This window comes from Podarcis filfolensis (assembly GCF_964270895.1).
Source record: "Podarcis filfolensis genome assembly, chromosome: 9".
NCBI classification, from domain to species: domain Eukaryota; kingdom Metazoa; phylum Chordata; class Lepidosauria; order Squamata; family Lacertidae; genus Podarcis; species Podarcis filfolensis.
Genome location: NC_139610.1, coordinates 59,531,037 through 59,546,322, shown reverse-complemented (window position 1 = coordinate 59,546,322; position 15,286 = coordinate 59,531,037). Strand labels below are relative to the sequence as shown.

At 43.9% G+C, this 15,286-nt stretch overlaps 1 protein-coding gene across 3 annotated transcripts in view; it reads left to right on the top strand.

Annotated features, from left to right (window-relative positions):
* Positions 1-14,947: 14,947 nt before the first annotated feature.
* Positions 14,948-15,286, top strand: part of PDLIM5 (PDZ and LIM domain 5) — a 130,150-nt gene continuing 129,811 nt past the window's right edge. Inside the window, exon 1 of one of the 3 annotated variants that reach the window (XM_083571147.1) lies at positions 14,948-15,265. The gene's annotated coding sequence lies outside the window, so the exon portion shown is untranslated. The remainder of the gene's footprint in view (positions 15,266-15,286) is intronic. The other 2 variants (XM_083571148.1, XM_083571149.1) reach the window with 2 other exon arrangements.

Here is a 15,286-nt window from a genome sequence, read left to right as displayed (position 1 = left end):
TATTGGTTTTCCAAATTTGTAACAAACATAAACAACAAAAAAGAAAAAAAATTACAATATAAAAAACAAACATACAAACATTTATCCTAACTATTATAATCATATTTTTATTACCATTATTGAATGACTTCCTCGAATCCCTCAAGCTGAGTTTCCAGATAACTCATTGTAGCAGTTTTCCAATAAAATTAACTTGATCAATTAACATATTTCTTTCTTATCCTATTCACTTATATCTATAATATTATACAATTTAAAACATATAACTCCTAAGCCAATTTGGTACTCACAAATGGTACTAGTTACGTTATCTTAGAATATTTTGCTAAATAGTCCTTAAATTTCTTCCAATCTTCTTGGAATTTCCTCCTTCTGTTCGCGGATTCTGTGGCCTCTGCCAGCCTCTGCCGTCCAAGCACCCACTTTCTTCCTTATTGGCCTCCACTGCGCAACCGGCTACCCACCATGTTCATCTTCCCGATGTACCGGTATTTGGCAGCACCAGCTATCAGAGGCCATGCAAACCGCAGTGTGACAACTTTTCTAAAAAAAGAATAATATTATACAGTAAGAAATGTAGGTGCATTAAAGATTGTAAGACATTCGCAGACTATGTAAATCACATTATCTCGTCTCGCAATCTTTTTTGGAGAAAATCATAAATGCCTATCCATTATTCTTTTGCAGTTCTGCCTCTCAATTAAGCCCTTTGGCTTGGGAGGGGTGCATATAGTTCTCTGTGCGACTCCTGTACATTTTAATATTTGTTGTCGGGAGATCAGAGTTTTTATTGCCTTTTCCTACCCTAAAGCGATGTTGTTATGCAGGGAGTTGCTGACAGTGGAGCTCTATGAGAACCTGAGCAGCGAGGTGCAGCTTTGTAAATTAGTGTTTACTTAAAATATTTCTTAACCACTGTTGATAAAAAGATTTCAGGTGGGGGGTGTGTGTACAAAAGTGCGGAAACAATTCATACAACATATTTGCAAATGGGTAAGATGGGGCCAAAAGTACATGTAAATACATTCAGGAAAACGCCTTTCCTCTGGAGATTCACTGAACCTGAAAGCTGCTAATCTTCAGAAGTTGGGCAGAAGGCTGATCAACTGGCAGATCCTTGGGTGATTTGCAGCAGATCAACAATGGTTTCTGACTATTGTTTAACAACAACAACAACAAGGCTTTTCCCCTTCCATCTACAGGGTGAGTCTTTTAAAAGAGGCCCCATTGAACATGTGTACAGTGGTACCTCGGGTTAAGAACTTAATTCGTTCTGGAGGTCCGTTCTTAACCTGAAACTGTTCTTAACCTGAGGTACCACTTTTGCTAATGGGGCCTCCCGCTGCGCTGCCGCCACGCAATTTCTGTTCTCATCCTGAAGCAAAGTTCTTAACCTGAGGTACTATTTCTGGGTTAGTGGAGTCTGTAACCCGAAGTGTCTGTAACCTGAAGCGTCTGTAACCTGAGGTACCACTGTACTCTGTATCCACGGGGCCTCTTTTAAAGGACTCGGGCTGTATTTTAGTCAACTGAGGTGAAGAAAGTTGAGTATGTGTCAGGAATGATTTTGTGTGTGTTGCTTGTGACTGGTTTGTGGGCTCAGCTCTGCCCCTGAAAACAAATTCCTCAACAGAACATGTGCTCAAAGGCACTGTGGTGTGATCACACAGGGTCCCCGGACGTTTGACGGTCTATTGATCCCTGTGCCACCACTATGATGACTTCCCCGCTGCCACCAATCCGTTTCTCTCGGGTACCATATGGAGTCCAGACAGTTGTTAACATTAAAAACAAATAATCAAGTTTATTTTATAAGCATGGACAAGTTCACGGCTTCAGATCATTTTTCTTGTCAGTTTCTTATCCTTAGTTTCTATACCGGCCTATACCTTCCTAATAACTGCTAACTGATTATCCCAACTGTCTATCTGACTCCTCCTATCAGTTTCTCTCACTCTCTCACAACACAACTAGACCAACTCACAGACTTACCCTCCCTCTTCCTTCTCCAACTCCCAACTGTCTTCCAAACAACTCCAACTCTGACACTAACTCCTCCCCTGGGGTTCCCTCTGGCCAATCACTTCACACTCATTTAACCCTTTCCTTATGACCCACCTAGGAGGCAAACGCCACAGGCACCTTATTCCTTAATGCAAATGTAACAAATGTGGCACAAGGCCAAGTGCAAGAAAGTGACTGAGAAGAATATACACTTGGGCTGTGTACACACCATGCATGTAAAGTCCACAACTCCCCCCAAAGAAGCCTGGGAAGTGTATATTCTCCACTTGGCTTAGGATGGTGGATCTTAGAGTTCTAGTGAAAACCAAAGTAAATCCCAGGAGCCTGGAAGTTACCCACTCCTCTTCTTCAAGTAAAATAAGAGAAGAATATGCCTCCCCATTTATTTATTTTTTTGCCCCAGCCTGCATATATTGCTGTACAGTATTGCATGTGTATGAAATGTATTTAAGCTCTGGGTTGAAAAGCACAGACATATTTACAAATTCATGTGTTTGTGTGTGTTTGTGACCGACAAATTCCAGAGCAGGCCATCCTGTTAGACTGCAATGGATTGCTTTGAAGTCATTTCAGCACCAGGTGGCGAAAAAAATCACCCTGCAATCCGCCCCGGTCCTGTCCTTTATTTTGCCAGAACAAAGGTGGCAACCCTAGGATAACCCTAGGATAACAAGGAGCTGTATTGGCGCCCCTGGCAAAGAGCTATACGTATTGGCACACAAATACACCTCAGGAAAAAATGCATTTTTGCCATAGTTTGAGAAAGACGGGAAGCTTGATCTTGCTGCAGCAGTGACAGTGTGTCACCACACAGATACACTCTATCATCTGATAGGTGATTTTTAAGCACACACACGCCTGGGCTTGTGCCCTTGGCAGGGGCTGGTTTCTGTGGCGTAGCGTGGGAGGTGCAGGGGGGGCCGGCCGCACCATCTGGGGGTTAGGGTTAGGGGGCGCAAATCCACGGGTTAGGGGGCGCAAATTACTTGCCTTGCCCCGGGTGCTGACAACCCACGCTACGCCACTGGCTGGTTTCACAAACTCCTGGGTGCACATCCGTATCTGGCAGCTGCTACCTATCATGTGAAGGAGGTTGTGAGGCCTCCATCAATACCTTAATGCCCCAGTCCTCAAAACAAGTGCAAACGGTCAACAATGAAAGCAACAGTGGGAAACCTCTGTCCCAGCAGATGTTACTCCAGTTCCCAGCATTCCTGACTATTTGCCTTGCTGGCTGGGACTGATGGGAGCTCCACAATATCTGAAGGACCTTTGGCTCCCCTTCCTTCCACTAAAGGTTTGGGCCTGCCCTGTCTAACTGATAGCAACAATTGCGCCTTTCCCAAAACAGGGCTCTAACCCAAACGCAGTATAGGAAATAGAAATGAAACTAGGTCTGTCTTGCCCCACTCTTAAAATTAGGTGTGTGTGTGTGTGTGTGTGAGAGAGAGAGAGAGAGAGAGAGAGAGAGAGAGAGAGAGAGAGAGAGAGCTTTTTGGCAATTCCTGATGAACAATATCTGTCCTAGGAATAGCTATTAAGTATAGCCATGCTGTTATCCAAACCTCATAACCTGTTATTAATTTTGGAAGCCTCAAAACTTCACAACCTGTTATTATTTCTAAGGAGTTGGTTTATTTTTCCCTGTCCAAGGCTCTAAAAGCTATCCCATTCCTTTTCAGTGTCATTAAAGGAGAAAATAAAACCCCAGCAGAAGAGCCAGTATGTTCCATGGAACCCAAGTACTGGGTATATTTATAGATCGCACTGCCTTGCTCCATAGGAGTCTGTTCGGATGCTTCTAATTCCAGAGATTGTTGGCCAGTCTTTTATCGATCCAGAACGACTGACATCACTCCTGCTATCAGGTTGGGCTGATTTCATGTTGGAAACAGGTAATGCCATTACTCTCGTTCTCCTTGAATTAGCTCCTGTAGTCCCAGATGACAAACAAACAGGTATTCAAAACAGGTCACAAAATTTAACTGGGCTCAGCAAGCCCAAGATTCTTGGTGTACATGCATCCTCTGGAATTGGGAGATGACAAATGTTCCTCAGATAGATGCACATAAATGACCACCACTGGGGATATCAAGCTTACAGAACTGGGACAGAATGAATTCATGAGAGAGGAGCGTGCCAGTTTTAAACTTCAGGAAGGACAGGTGAGTCCCACATTTGTCACCCAAACCAGCTCCTTTCAGCTTGTTCCTACTACTTTTACGGACACATGACATGGGATACTGCAGGATGAATAAGACAGAGGGTTGTCTTCCAGATAACCTGCTTGTTCAGTGTTGGTGCTGATTTGTTTGCACAAAGTTTGCACAGACGTTGTAGGATGTCCATTGTTTCTTGAGCATTCCTTTTTTTTTAATTCTCACACATGAGTAGACAACATTGTGTCAAGCAATTGTTATTCCACACTTTCCAGTGCATTTTCTCATCGTTTTCCTTAGTGCAAAAGAAAGGGTGTTGTTTTTATCTTTTTGTAAAGCAGGTTTTTCTGCAAGTGCCCAATTCATTTTCATTGTGCAACCTAAGTTTGCCTGTATATGACTGATACAGCTTACACACCACGCATTTAAAGCGCATTGCCCCCACCCAAGAATCACAGGAACTGTAGTTTACTCCTCACAGAGCTACAATTCCCAGCACCATTAACAAACTGCTGTTCACAGGTTTATTTGGGCAGGGGAAAGTGCCTTAAATGTGCTCTAAATGCATAGTGTGTATTCAGTCAAAATCTCATCTCAAGGCTTCCCAAACACTGACAATCAGCTGATTGTTGGGGCTATGGAAGCACTGTACATACCTTTCTGCCCACATGGTGTGATCTCAAAGCTTCTTTCACCTGATGTTATTAGCCACATATCAAACTTGGCCCACAGGTGTGTGTGTAGAAATATGGATCTGGCCCACCAGCCACATACAGTTTTTCATTCTGGACTTAGGGCTTGTCCACTTTTCAGCATTATACAGTATAGGTGTTAATCCACTCCCCCTGCAATTGAATTAAATGGAGGTAGTCCACACCTGCAAATACCTGAAGATGTATTTGCAGAGCAACTTGGGTTTCTCCCATTCATACTAATTGGCATCTCCTTTTGTTTTTTGTCCCTGACTTATAATTTGTTGATTCTAGTATTCCGATTAAGCATTGACAGGGCATGCATGCAGATAAAAAATATATATGCATGCATTAAAAAATATTCCCATGAAAGATTTGTGCAAAAGCAATTGTAACAATTGCAAATTTGCAGTTTTCTGGTTTTGTACAAATCTGGGAGAACAAAAGAATAAGCTTCTAACATACTCTTATTAGTTTATGCATGCACTTTTCAGAGATTGCTGCCCATTATATCCGGTGCAGAATTTTTTAGTGTGGTTTGTTTGTGCAGTTTTCTGGTATGCAAATTCAACGAGGGCACTGGAAATGAGCGCAGCCAGAAAAAAAATGGAAGCACAGAGGAAGCAGTGGGCAAGGAAAAGGAAGTAGCAGAAAGTGACAATTGATCCAACCAACCGAAATCACAGAAACAAATCTTCTGCGACTCCCACATGGAGTGGTTTGGAGTCTGATTCCCATAATTTATCAGATTATCCAGTAAACCAGACTTTACGGGGGCAAGCATCGAGACTGGTGTGGTTTGAGAGTAACATCATGCAGTCTCTGCAAATCAAATGTGAACGCAAACAGCTGCTAACACACAGTAAATACTAGTGTGCAAAAGCCCTTAGTAAGAGTAAAAGGTAAAGGGACCCCTGACCATTATGTCCAGTCATGGCCGACTCTGGGGTTGCGGCACTCATCTTGCTTTATTGGCCAAGGGAGCCGTCGTACAGCTTCCGGGTCATGTGGCCAGCATGACTAAGCTGCTTCTGGTGAACCAGAGCAGTGCTGTTTACCTTCCCACTGGAGTGGTACCTATTTATCTGCTTGCACTTTGACATGCTTTCAAACTGCTAGGTTGGCAGGAGCTGGGACCAAGCAACAGGAGCTCACCCCGTCGCGGGGATTTGAACCACTGACCGTCTGATCGGCAAGTCCTAGGCTCTGTGGTTTAACCAGTAAGAGACAACCCTGTGAATGCACACATATATGTGCAGCATCATTAAGAAATATGATAGCTCAGTCTGGACAGTCCCTAGGGACTAGTCATGTTGGAGAAGCAGGTGTGGAACACAGGAAAAAGAGAAAGAGAAGCTAGAGACAAAGATGGCACAAGTCTACTGAAGAGTGAGACCAAAGCATGGGAACAAGGTGGTCAGATCTTGTATGTTCTTTCCTCCTCCTTCCCAAATCCTTTTCCTTTTGTGCTGTGCATTTTAGGCTATAAGCCTTATCACTAATACCTATATGCTGCTCTGAGAGCCTTTTTATTCTGGCTGAAGTACAGGGCAAAAAGGCTTTCAACAAATAAATAAGTTCCCCCCAAAGGAAAAAAACTGTACCCTAGGAAGAAAGGTTTTATAAGGCTTTATATTTGACCCCCCACTCATATTTGCAGACGAAACTGAGGTTATTTTTCTTAATCGTGAAGTTGATGTTTGTGTGCTTTTCCTTTCCCATTCATATTTTCATATGATATCCATGGAACCTTTGGAAAGCAGGACAGGATGAGGCACTGTAATGTCTGTGTGTCTGTGTTGGGGGACGGTGGGCGGGCGCTGCCTCATATTCAGGGGTTTTGGGTGCACTGTTACTTGTTATAGTGTGTACTGACGCTGGTGGGCTTGAGCTCACCCTGCAATCTGAGATAATTGCATGACCTAGATATGGTGCCAAAAAAGAAAAGAACCAGATCATAATGTCATCCTTTTGGCAGCATGATAATTTATTTTAATGCTAAGAGGGCATGTGGAGGGTGTGCTGGGGGCCTATGAAGGGGGCATTTCAGGTGTAGAAAGAGACATGAGGGAGATACTCTACATACAGACAAACCTTTAAACAGGACTTGCTGCTTGGTGGTTTCTCCTGCCTTTGGGTGAGCTGAGCTTCCCTCTCCATTGCCCTTTTAATACACTTTAAACAGACATGGCTTCCCCCCAAGAATCCTGGGAACTGTAGTTTGTTAAAGGGTGCTGAGAGTTGCTAGGAGATCCCTATTCCCCACTCAGAGTTCCCTGTGGAGAGAGACTGGTTGTTAAATCACTCTGGGAATTGTAGCTCCGTGAGGGGAACAGGGGCCTCCAAACAACTCTCAGCACCCTTAACAAACTACAGTTCTCAGGATTCCCTTAGAGAAGCTACAACTGCTAAAGTGGTATAACAGTGGTTGACGTATAAGGCATACCCTCCGACATTTCTCTGATGAAAATAGGGACGTCCCATTCCATAATGATAATTTTACTATGTATACCCTGCCCTTCTGACTGGGTTGCCCCAGCCACTCTGAGCAGCTTCCAACATATATAAAAACACAACAAAACATTAAAAAAAAACTTTCGTATACAGGATTGCCTTCAGATAGCTCAGGGGTGGGATAACTCCATATCCTCCAACATTTCTTCAATGAAAATTGAGGCATCCTACCATACCCTCCAATATTGCTCCAGAGAAAATACAGTGGTACCTCGGGTTAAGAACTTAATGCGTTCTAGAGGTCCATTCTTAACCTGAAACTGTTCTTAACCTGAGGTGCCACTTTAGCTAATGAGGCCTCCCGCTGCCACTGCACGATTTCTCTTCTCATCCTGAAGCAAAGTTCTTAACCCGAGGTACTATTTCTGGGTTAGCAGAGTCTGTAACCTGAAGCGTCTGTAACCCGAAGTACCACTGTAGGGACATCCTAAGGAAAAGTGGGGCATTTCGGAATCAAACCAGAAATCGGGAGGGCTTCTCTAAATCAGGAATGTCCCTGGAAAATAGGGACACTTGGAGGGTGTGGGTCTGGTAAGGTCGTCTGAGTCTGCACACGACACAATATTCTCTCTTTGCAAGGTGCGAGAGTCAGGCGACATCTCCCCAACAAGGAAAAACAAAACTTGCAAGTTACATACTGGACAAGACCTTTAAATTACCTGCTTTTCAAAATGCTAATCCAATTCTATTTTACTTGGATTTGCATGTGGCATTTGAGTGATGCAAATGAATCTCTGCCAGGCCCCGTGCTTGCAGCCACCTTCAATGATATGAAGGGGCAGCAAGCTCCTCCTCAGTTGCTTCAAAGCACATAGCTTTGGTCATCACTATTATGTTGGCTGGGAAAATCAAATTCCCTTTCCCCATTCCCCCCCCCCCCCCGCACAACTAGCATTCAAGCTACCTGGATGCATTTTCCCCTTCTGCTGGAAGACTTGGGCGTTCTTCATCACTATTTCAGTCTCGGCTGTTATCCATTAGCTACATGTGCTTTCTTTGAGCTAGAGACACATCAGTCCAATGAAGGTTTTGCTTTCTGCTGACGATGCACAGATCAATTTTACTGCAAACATGGTATTTAGCCACCAAGGCAATGGGTGTTTTGATTAACAGTCTAGCTAGGGAAACTGATTTAATCTAGGTGTTTATGTTCAGTTCAAGATTTTTTTGGGGGGGAGGGGAGGGGTTGAAGCAGCCTAACAATGTTAAGCATTTCACACATAAAAATGTAGGCCATTTCTCTTCCCAGCTCTTGTCAGCTGAAGTTTTATTTACTGTGGGAATGTAGATTTCAGCCCTTCTCATCTCACACCAGTGAGTTCAATAGCCACAAGGACTGTGACTGTTTATAATTACCCCCCCAAAAAAAAATTTAATTCATTTCTTCAATAAAAAGTGTACAAAATGAGACAAAATAGACAAAACTTATTTGGTTTTAAGGGTTTTTTTATTTTAAAGATGTGTTTATTGAGTTTTGTAAAACAGCAGCATACTAACGAAACGAAGAACGTGATTGCACATGACTGCAGTTAGACTAAAATAAACAGAAGGTTCAGCACACTTTTGTAGACATTTTAATAAAATAGTTTCTGCAAAGGGGCATTTTGGACATCTGGGTCCCATATTGATAAGGTAGCCTTGCCATACATAGGTATGTGTCACTGGGGGCCTACGAAGCATATAAGCAGAGACCATACAACATCAAAACTGTCTCATTTTGTAGCCCCTCTTAGAACCCTCCTGTGATAGGTTAAATACTCAGACAAGGCAATTTCCCACACCCTCTCAAACCACCCATCTCTAGAGGGACCCAATGCAGACTGGCAATTTCAAGTCTGGCTACAGACAGCAGCAGAGCTAGCAGATCCTTGTGAACCAGGGTGGGATTTAAATTGCTTTCGATGGCCAGGAGAGCTAATACCAGATCCGGGGTTAAAAAATGGTTTGCGGTCAATGGACTAGGGAGACTAGGCTAGTTCCCTAAAGGGTCCAAGAACCCTCCTGGCTTTTGGAAGGAAGCAGCAGGCCTCCAGCATCCTATCAGAGGCCTGCTGCCTCCTGCCCAAAGCTCGGGAAGCTTCTGCTTGACTTAGGGAGGTGTGATGCTTATGCGCGTGATGCTGGAATATCACACAAATGACAACTCTTCCCTACCCACCCCCCAAATCGCCCTTGTAAACTGGTGCCTCTGGCCCTAACTGTTCCTCTATGGAAAATTTCACTGCATGGGACTGAAACATACACCTATTCAGCTAAGTTTGTATGGAGATAAGTTACAGATCAGTCTGCATTCTGGCTCTGTGTGTGTGTCATGTTCCTAGTTCAACAGTATGAGCAAGCCACAAAACCAATTATGAGTATTAATAGCCTAAAATTGCAGTCAGATATCAACCAAAGTGCACCTTTATCTTGTGTAAGGCATTTATCATACCTGCTGGCTGTTGTGGTCTAAAAACCAATGCATTCACTAGTTGCCAAGCCCAGTTATTTTCATGCTGCTGCTTGCTAATGCCTCTTGGCTGCCCCCAGGGAAGATGCTTAAATAGGAGCCATGCTCCTCCTTTATCACCATAGCATTAGCCTAATCATCTATTCTTTCTAAGCCTATCTATCATCATATATATATCCAGACAAACAGATATTATATAGTATGTGATTTTTAAAAAGTTCCATCAGCAAAATAATGGCAGTAAATATACCAATCAAATGAATTGTTGTTGTCATTGAGTTGTTTAGTCATGTCCGACTTTTCATGACCGCATGGACCAGAGCACACCAGGCACTCCTGTCCTCCACTGCCTCCCGCAGTTTGGTCAAACTCATGCTGGTAGCTTCGAGAACACTGTCCAACCATCTCGTTCTCTGTCATCCTCTTCTCCTTATGCCCTCAATCTTTCCCAACATCAGGGTCTTTTCCAGGGAGTCTTCTCTTCTCATGAGGTGGCCAAAGTATTGGAGCCTCAGCTTCAGGATCTGTCCTTCCAGTGAGCACTCAGGGCTGATTTCCTTAAGAATGGATAGGTTTGATCTTCTTGCAGTCCATGGGACTCTCAAGAGTCTCTTCCAGCACCATAATTCAAAAGCATCAATTCTAAATGAATTAGGTAATTTAATAAGAAACAAACATTTTGCTAAAGGACCAACTGGAACATTTAGTCACTGACCTGCAAGGGTTGTTACACTACGTGCACATGCGCATAGCAATTGAGAACATGCTGTACTAAACTATTCCTTCTTAACTAGCTTGACAGCTACCTGCCCTTTAAAAATGAAGCAGTACATTCACTCCTTGTTGCTAAAGCAATGGAATTAAACAGAGCAACTTGGCTTTAGTTTTAGAAAGAGGACGGCTGAGGGAGACACTTTCTCTCTCATTGCATGTAAGGCCTTGTTGGGATAAGATAGCCTATGTTTCAAACCTCATGAGTGAGACTTGTTAAAAATAAATAAATTGAACAAACAACATCTCTGACTAGCATGAATAATAATAAATAACTGACCCTGGAATCCCGACCAGATTCACTTTTACACTTTTCAATATATTTATAAGTACAAAATCCCTCCTTTATTCCAAATCTGCTTTTCAGATACAAACTTGTGAATTTCCCTGCTCACATTTAAGTAAATGTAAGCATTTCTAGGCCTAAGGGATATATTTAAGCACATGCTTATCCTTTCTGCTGAAATCTGCATGTTTCCACTCAGGCTCATATGCATGTTTGCTCAGAAGTAAGTCCTATTCCATTCAGTGGGGCTTACTCTCAAGTAAAAATGCATAGGGTGCAGTCTTAAATACAGTTAAGTTTATAGTTATAGTTATCATAGTTATAGTTCCCAAATCTGATGTAAGCAGGCCTTTTGTGTGTAGGCAGCCAAGGTGTGTTTGCAGAATTCAATGGATCTCCAAACACATTTTATGCAACCGCTCCATCCTTCCTGAAGCTGCCCCATCCTCATCAGAGTTCCTTCATTTGGTTTGATCTCTTATTTTTCTTGAATTCTTGAAGTGTTGCTTGTCCCACCTCAACGCTTTCTGTGTAGTTTTAGAACAACTGGAAGGACCAGTATTTTGTCTGATAAAAATAAATTGATGGCTTTAAAAATAAATTAAAATCCTGGTTGTCTCCACCTCCCTGATGTCTGATGCTATGTATTCCTGTTATACGTAAGGAATAACTTTCACTTGCTTTCCAGAACAGTTGGTCTGGTGTACCATAACATCAAATCAAATACCTTTATTGACATCACAACAACAAAAAACCTGTGTTTACATATTTCTGAGCACAGTTCCAAGTGCTGGTTATGACCTATAGAGCCCTATATGGCTTGGGTCCAAGATATCTGAAAGGGCAGATTCCCTCATACAAACCTGCATGGGTTTTGATATCTACAGGGGAGGCTTTCTTGATCCCACCACTCTCACAGGTATGCTTGGTAGGGACACAGGAGAAGGCTTTCTCGGTGGTTGCTCCCAGACTTTGGAACTCCCTTCCTAGAGAAATTAGACTGGCTCCCTCTTTGTTCTCTTTCTGCAAGCAGGTGAAGACAGGCTTTAAGGAACTGAGAGGTTTTAAGGAAAAGACTAGTGTTGTAATATTTTTATTGTAATGACCTGTACGTTTTAAATATCTCTTTTAAATATATATATAAATATATATATATTAATTCTAATCATCTTTAATTGGTTTTTTAAATTATGGCTCCACCCCAATGTTTTTAACTGTTTCTATTTTAGTTGTAAGGTGAAAAGGCAGGATGATGATGATGATAATAATAATAATAATAATAATAATAATAATAATAATAATACACAATGCAACAGCTTCCATGCAGCTCCATTGAAACTGGCGGCTTAGCAGCTGTTTGCCTGTATGAAATAGCATGTAAGGCATGTTCAGACAGCAGTTTTCTGTGCTCCTGATTAGACCTTTAAGCCCATAACTGGAAGCGTCAGATGTGCTCCACGAAGGGAAGGGAAGGATCTTGTTTCACTCACAATGGGAGAGCAGTCATGCAAACTACACAGCCCACCTTGGTACTATGTTGGTCTCTGTCAGCCATGGAGACTGGCGGGGGTCTAGTGTCCTCTGAAGCAGAGAGGTAGCTTGCTTAATTACAACAGGCTGGTACATCAGACAATGGATTCCTTTCATTCAGCCAGGGGATGATGAATGCATGCATCACTGTGGGTGGTAAGGAAAGGCTGACATGACCAAGCATGCTGGAAACAGAAGTTATTTTTCAAGCATGGCAATCTAGTCTGGTACAAAGTCAAACAAGACATCAGTCAGCATATTCAGGAACAGGCCTGCAATTGTAGACCATTATAACGGGCAGGTAGGAGAAACTGCTGTAAACACACTTGACAAGAGCAAATGCTTTGTGTTTATCATCCATTTATTTTCATCCCATCTTTCCTCCAAGGAGCTCACAACATGACTCGTCCCTTTTATCTTAACAATATAACCCCATGAAGTAGGTTGGGCTGTGAGATAACAAATGGCACAAGGTGAGCTTCATATCTGAATGGGGATGTAACGCTGGGTGTTTTCTGCCCAAGTCCAACGTGCTAACGTCCTGACTCTACATCACATAATTCATAACCATTTAAAAAAGTAAAGGTAAAGGGACCCCTGACCATTAGGTCCAGTTGTGACCGACTCTGGGGTTGCGGCGCTCATCTCGCTTTATTGGCTAAGGGAGCCAGCATACAGCTTCTGGGTCATGTGGCCAGCATGACTAAGCTGCTTCTGGCAAACCAGAGCAGCGCACGGAAATGCCGTTTACCTTCCCGCCGCAGTGGTACCTATTAGATATCTACTTGCATTTTGACGTGCTTTCAAACTGCTAGGTTGGCAGGAGCAGGCACCGAGCAACGGGAGCTCACCCCGTCGCGGGGATTCGAACCGCCGACCTTCTGATCGGCAAGTCCTAGGCTCTGTGGTTTAACCCACAGCACCACCCGCGTCCATTTTTCCACCCGCGTCCCTTCTTCGTAACCTTTTTCATAACCATTTATAATAGTCTAAAAACGAAATGCAAGGCAACAGCATGTTATTACTAGATTCACTCTGTCCAGAATGCTTTGCCTTAAGAAAGCCCCATCCTTCCTTTCTCAGAGCAAGACAGGATGGAGGAAGAGCCTCTTGAGAGTCTTCTCTGGACCTGCCTGGGCTAATAGTGAGCAAAATGAGTGGGGACAGCAAGTGCCAGTTCACACACACACACACACACAGTCTGAGACAATTGCCTCAAATCATGTTCGGACTGACTCTGACTGACTTGAACATTGGGCACATGCAGTTTCAATAATCAATTTTGTTCCGTGATGTGATATCCATTCTTGCATTTCAAAATATTTGAAGCTTTATTGTTTAGGTGTATGAATGCTATTGTGCATTTTATTATCCATTGAATTCAAAGGCTACCATCTCTGTTGAATTCTGTTGATTTTAGTGGGGGAATAATAAAATCAAAGACTTAACTATTAAGGTCCTCTCCAACTCTTTATCTAGTCCAAGCCCCTACAATGCAGAACTCTCAACTTGATCATGCCAAGGAAGAAGAGCCCACTACTTCTCATGCACTTATTTTCTACAGTCAGACAGCTGTTGCCACCATAAAGTTCTTCTAGATATTTAGTCAGAATCTCCTTTCTTGCAAGTTGAATCCATTGGTTTGGGTCCTACTCTCTGAAGAAGGAAAACAAGCTTGCTCCATCCTCCACAAAGACAGCCCTTCAGATATTTGAAAAGGGCTGTCCTATCTCCTCTTGGTCTCCTCTTTACCAGGCCAAACACACTGAATTCTCTCTTTATGCTTGGTTTCCAGACCCTTGATCATTTCAGTCACCTTCCTCTGCACACGTTCCAGCTTGTCAATATCCTTCTGGACATAGTATTCCAGGTGTGTTCTGACCAAGGCAGAACAGAGCAGGGCTATTCCTTTCCTGGATGTGGAGAAGTGCCCTGTACCACACTGCTTTTAATGGGTCTCGTTCCCTAATAAATCGCACCTAGACTTGCTATAGGCCGACCTGCTCTTATGTTTACTTGGGCGTGAGCTCCTCAAAATTCAACGGGATCTACCCAAATGGCCCATCGCATTCCGCCGCCTGAGGCAAAACAGGAAGGTGCTCACACCACACAGCCCATCCTGCTACCGGACCCCCAGCCTTGCTTCCCAGGGCAGCTGTGGCTCCCAGCAAGATCGAACAAAGCGGTTTTGTAGGGCTCTTGCAAGATCTCTCTGGAACCCAGAAACCACCACAGCATCTTGCAGGGCACCTCTTCAAGGCACACCCCGCATCGATTGCCCCATCCTGTGACTTTCCTCAGTAATTACAGAATTACACCGCCTTAAGTATGTGCGCAACACCGGCTAATAAGAGGGCCTGGGAGCGCTTCGTTTTAAGTGGACCGTGCTTAAAAGTTGTTATTTATTTAAGGGAGACCGTAGCCTTACGTATACTTTGCTAGCGTCAGTTACTTCCGAAGAAACGTACGAGAGAGACAGAGAGAGACAGAGAGGGAGAGGAGTCCTGGCTACTCAACTAGTTCTGCTGGAGCTCGGCTTGCCTGCGCCGGGTCCCGCTCTCCCCGCCCCCCTCCGGGCGTCGCGCGTCTCGCGGCTTCCCTCCCCTCTCAGCCGGAGAGAGAGCTTCGCCGTCCCTCCTGAGCCGGGGAGGGGAGGAGCGACGCGAAAAGGGGCGGAAGTGCAAACAAGAGCCCGAGGAGAGCGAGCGAGCTTCGGCTTGCCGTCTGCTCTCACACGCTCGCGAGTTTGCTGGGAGCGCCTGCGCGTCGTCGGTGTGCTGCTGCTGCTGCTGCTGCTGCTGCTGCTGCCTGTGCGCCCTGAACTCCGCGCGCCTCGGAAGTGAGTGGAGGGGTTTTGTCT